The sequence below is a fragment of the Ruditapes philippinarum genome, unplaced genomic scaffold (genome assembly GCF_026571515.1).
Source record: "Ruditapes philippinarum isolate M1 unplaced genomic scaffold, ASM2657151v2 ctg859_1_1_1_1, whole genome shotgun sequence".
In the NCBI taxonomy this organism is placed as follows: Eukaryota; Metazoa; Mollusca; class Bivalvia; order Venerida; family Veneridae; genus Ruditapes; species Ruditapes philippinarum.
In genome coordinates this window covers 35,959-42,074 of record NW_026862944.1, presented here as the reverse complement: position 1 = coordinate 42,074, position 6,116 = coordinate 35,959, and positions in this window count along the sequence as shown.

The window sequence follows — 6,116 nt, the reverse complement described above, 5'->3', positions numbered from 1 at the left end:
TTCAGAAGTATTACAAGTATGGCTTTGAAACTTACCATACTTGTTCACCATCATAACCTCAATCTACAGACAGGAGTACATAACTCTGTCAAGGTTTTTGACAGAATTATGGCCCTTTTTTGACTTAGAAAGTGTATTGAGCTTGGTTAAGTTTTTTGTACCACCTCACTTTATTTCAAAACCATTGGAGGTATTGCTTTGAAACTGACCATACTTGTTTACCATCACGACCTTCATCAACAGACAAGAGGACATAACTCTGTCAAGGTTTTTGACAGAATTATGCCCCTTTTTGACTTAGAAAATACATTGAATATGGGTAAAATCCACTTATTGCCTTAACCCTTTGAGATATTGCTTTGAAACTTTTAATGCTATTTCACATCATTACCCCCATCTGTACGCAAGAGAAGGTAACTCTGTCAGGGATTTTGTTTTAAAAAATTAAGGCCTTTTATCGACTTAGAATCTTGGTTAACTTTTTTGTACCAGTCAACTTTTTGACTGAACTGGTTGAGATATTAAATTGAAAGTTGGAATACTTGTTTACCATCATGGTCCCAAAACATGGGCAGGAGAAGGTAATTCTGTTAAGGATTTTATTTGAATTATGGCCCTTTTTGACTTAGAAACTCAGTTAAAATTTTCATTCTTGTCCACTTGTTGACTTAACCATTTGAGATATTACTTTGGAAGTTGGAGTTCTTATGTGCCATCATGAGACCTATCTGTAAGCAAGAGAAGATAACTCTGTGAAAATGTTTCTTGATTTGTACTTAGAAATTCCTAGTTAAAGTCTTGTGTGCCCTTAACTGTCAAAGTTTTGTTTTATAGGCAAGCACTAAAAAAGTCGAGCGCGCTGTCCTTCTGACAGCTCTTGTTAATATTGTTATTAGAGTTTTAATGAATTTTACATTCCATGACATATGTTTATTCTAAATAGATTGAATATTTTTACATGCAATTCCATTTGCCTGTTAAAAAGGTATTTTATATACAATTGTATTTAAGAAATGAGGGAGTACATGTATCTTAATTTTGCATAAAACAACTCCACACATTTTTAGCGACAAATGCTTCAATGTTTGAGAGTAAAAACACAGAGTTATATCAAAGGTTCTTGTATAAGGAGCATACAAATGCCACAGAACCTTTTAGACGATTAAGCTTGTCTTTCGAGCTTTCTTTTTTTTGATATATAAATTTTTATCTTAAAGAAACATTCCTTACGTTTTTGTTTTGCAGTGTTAACCTTTTATTATGATACTCAAACCAGTTTTTTTGAAAATGTCTTTGCATATTTTGTGATTTTTTTAGCTTTGTTGTGCAAATATATTTACCCTGTAATTAAATCATGAACCCGAATCTCAATATCTTGTTTTACAAATATGTTTTTCTTATATTGTTTGCTCTCTTTAATTATTTGTTACAGATTTCAATGAATCTCTCTTTTCCATGATATATTGTGATATGATCTTTTTATTCTTCACTTGACAATATTGATAATGAAAGCAGTTGTTGTGTAAGAAATTTATAAAAAAAAATTATACATGTATTGAAATTTATAAACTTTTATCCTAGTTTATTGATACATAACCCTGAGACATTTTGACATACTGGTATACATTAATTCTTTTTTGTTAGATATCTTATATAAAATACTGAATGAAACTATGTTTAATCTGTATACACTTTTATTGTGTTATTCCATAACAGAACAATTATAAAACAATTTAAAATATTGTTTTAGTCTTTATATATTTTACAATATTTAGTTTTTTGACATATTTCAAGGGTCACAGACAACACTTTTACAAGTTGTTTCTCAGGTTTTATTCAACAAATCTTGCTACATTTTCATAAATTTTAAAATGTTGAAAATGGGACCATATATTTTTATTTTTCAAGACATTCCTGTTAAAAAAAAATGTTTAATAAATTTGTATACTACTATTGTGATAAATAAATGATGTTTCATGTTTAATACACATGCTCAAAACACACAATTTTTATAGCAATAAAAACACTGTCTCCTTGTTCTATTTATAAGCATGTATTCATAGCTGTTTGTTTGTACTTTTTATAGAAATCTCTGTTCATATCTGCACTTTATTTTTGAATCTCAAGGCATTTAATGACAAATTAGAAATAAAAACATCTAATTGTCCCGACATTTACTAATGTGAATCGCAAATTTGAACTTATTTATGTGAAACCTTTTTGAAAAAAATGTATGTTTTTAAAAAGAAGGTTATATTTTTACATATGATGTCCCACTTTCTGTTTGTATTAACAGGACTGTATATGTTTTACATTTCATTTACACATTTCTTTTTAAGGAGTGTTTTTGAAGTTTAACATGTATTCTCATGTATAGTCTGTTTAAATGTCATAATGTAGCAAAAATGTCATAATGTTTTAACTTTTGAAAGTACAAAAATATAAGAAAGTAAGGAGGTATTTATAACATATATTTGAGATAAGTTATAATCATAATTTTCCGAGACAGGAGTGTAAATTGTAGACAGATCACAATATGTGAACAACCTGTTTAATATTTATAAAAAAAATAAGAAAAAGTAGCATATCTAGTACAGAAATTAGAATCTCTTCAAGATATAAATCATTTGTTTGGTATCATATCTGTTATTGACCAATGAAATGATTACAAGATGTTAAGACTGTGCTTCAGTTGATTTAATCATATTTATTTTTGCCATGATACATTTCTAAGACATTAATACAGCTTACAGAAGTAACATAATATATCATGACAAGTATTGTGAACTTAAAGCTAAAAAGATATTGTAATTCTTACCACATGTGCTCCAATTATTTTTCTTATTTTATTCAAGTTACTGTATGATAATTGCAGCTTATACTCGTATATTTTACTATAAATTTGTTCACAATTCATTTTTTACAAGATCAGCAATTATGAAATCTAAAACTAAAAGGGTACTTTTTGTTTTGCTGTAGTTAATATGCTGGAACTGAAATAGATAAAATATGATAAACAAGATCGACAAGGAAAGGCGGCGTTCAATGAATGCAAGCCTCACCAACACATCAGAGTGGGGCCAGCCTGAACTTCCATGAAGTCTGTTGGTAGATTTTTGTATTTTGTTATTAAAATCATTTACAATTTGAATAAACTCTTCCCAGTTCAAAGCACTGTAAATTAATTTCCAAATTTCAGCAGGGTAATTGTATACTAATCTCATTTTTTAAAACATAAAAATATTTGTCTATGAACTTCCAAAACACTTCATAAATATATTTTGTCTTAATATGCTCGTGTAGCTATCAATATCTACAGGACTGGATACTTTTAATAATAGCTTTTGTCTCAAATTGGTCAGACTGGTTGTTGAACATGATTGGTTATATTTTAGTGGTTATTGAACACAATTTGTTTTATGTAAGTGGTTGTTGAATGACTGGTTGTACTTGAGTGGTTGTTGAATGACTGGACTGGTTGAACTTGAGTGGTTGTTAAACATGATTGGTTGTTTAACATGACTGGTTGTACTTTAGTGGTTGTTAAAACACAACTGGTTTTGAGTGGTTGTTGAACATGATTGGTTGTTTGAGTGGTTGTTTAACACACTGGTTGTACTAGTATGAACACAATTAGTTATATTTTACTGGTTGCTGAACAAAACTGGTTTTATATGAGTGGTTATTGAACATGATTTATTGTATTTGAGTGGTTGTTTAAACTTACTGTTTAATAAGTTATATGGTTGTGAGAATTTCAATTTTTACACATGTGATTTATATAACTGTTGGAGGATTAATGAATCTCAAATAATACAGGGGAACTAAAGTGTTTTCTTTTTACAATTTTCACAGCTCTATATATTAAATTTTTAATACTATGCTAGATGCATTTGGGTACAAACATTGTCTGTTTATTTTTAAGTTGTATAGCAAAATAAACTGTGTACAGTATTTTGATTGTTTGTCTTGTATTTTTAGCTCGACTTTTCTATGAAAAGGGGAGCTATCATACTCGCCCCGGCGTCGGCGTTGGCGTCACACCTTGGTTAAGTTTTTCGTACCACCCCACTTTATTTCAGAAGTATTACAAGTATGGCTTTGAAACTTACCATACTTGTTCACCATCATAACCTCCATCTACAGACAAGAGTACATAACTCTGTCAAGGTTTTTGACAGAATTATGGCCCTTTTTTGACTTAGAAAGTGTATTGAGCTTGGTTAAGTTTTTTGTACCACCTCACTTTATTTCAAAACCATTGGAGGTATTGCTTTGAAACTGACCATACTTGTTTACCATCACGACCTTCATCAACAGACAAGAGGACATAACTCTGTCAAGGTTTTTGACAGAATTATGCCCCTTTTTGACTTAGAAAATACATTGAATATGGGTAAAATCCACTTATTGCCTTAACCCTTTGAGATATTGCTTTGAAACTTTTAATGCTATTTCACATCATTACCCCCATCTGTACGCAAGAGAAGGTAACTCTGTCAAGGATTTGTTTTAAAAAATTAAGGCCTTTTATCGACTTAGAATCTTGGTTAAGTTTTTAGTACCAGTCCACTTTTTGACTGAACTGTTTGAGATATTAATTTGAAAGTTGGAATACTTGTTTACAATCATGATTCCCAAACATGTCCAGGAGAAGGTAATTCTGTCAAAGATTTTATTTGAATTATGGCCCTTAACTGTCAATGTTTTGTATTATAGGCAAGCACTAAAAAACTTAAAAAATCTAAAAAAATTCATTCCTATCCACTTGTTCACTTTACCATAAATTATGTCATATAAACATTGCTGTAATATTCAAGGGTATCAAACAACTAGTTCACTTTAAAAATACAGAGATTCTTGTATTGCCTTTTACTGCAAAAACTTTTTTTATTGGCAAGCAATAAAAAAGTCGAGCGCGCTGTCTTACGGACAGCTCTTGTTAGCTAACCTGTCACAAAGTGACAGGGTGAGCTTTTGTGATCGCTTTTCGTCAGGCGTCTGTCCGGCGTCCGTCCGTAAACTTTTACTTTAAATGACATCTCCTCATAAACCACTAAGCCAATTTCATCCAAACTTCACAGGAATGTTCCTTTGGTGGTCACCTTTAAAAATTGTTCAAAGAATTTAATTCAATGCAGAACTCTGGTTGCCATGGCAAATATCTTCTTTTAAAGAACCAATAGAGCTAGAGCTAAGATATTTAGCCTGAAACATGTTCTAATGAGTGTCTACAAATTTTTTTCAAATAAAAGCCCTGGGGTCAAAATTGGCCCCGCCCCAGGGTGTCATTGATTTTCCCTATATGCATATAATAAAAACTTAAAAAATCTTCTTTTAAAGAACCAAAGAGCTAGAGCTAAGATATTTAGCATGAAACATCTTCTAATGAGTGTCTACCAAGTTTGTTCAAATAAAAGCCCTAGGGGCAAAATTGGCCCTGCCCCAGGGGGTCATTGAATTTCCCTATATGCATATAGTAAAAACTTAAAAATCTTCTTTTAAAGAACCAATAGAGCTAGAGCTAAGATATTTAGCATGAAACATGTTCTAATGAGTGTCTACAAAGTTTTTTCAAATAAAAGCCCTGGGGTCAAAATTGGCCCCGCCCCGGGGGTCATTGATTTTCCTTATGTGTGTATAGCAAAAACCTTAAAAAATCTTCTTTGAAAAAACCCAAATAGCTAGAGTTTCGATATTAAGCATGAAACATCTTCTAGTGAGTGTCTACAAAGTATGTTCAAATAAAAGCCCTGGGGTCAAAATTGGCCCCGCCCCGGGGGGTCATTGATTTTCCTTATATGTGTATTGCAAAAACTTAAAAATCTTCTTTGGAAAAACCCAAATAGGTCGAGTTTAGATATTAAGCATGAAACATCTTGTGTCTACAAAATTTGTTCAAATAAAAGCCCTGGGGTCAAAACTGGCCCCGCCCCAGTGGTGTCATTGTTTTTGACTATATATGTATAGTAAAAACTTAAAAAATCTTCTTTTAAAAAACCCAATGAGCTAGAGGTTAGATGTTTAGCATGAAACATCTTCTTGTGGTTGTCTACCAAGTTTGTAGAGGGGGCAGAGGGAGGGGTGGCGAAGGGGGCAGAGGTCATTGTTTTTCA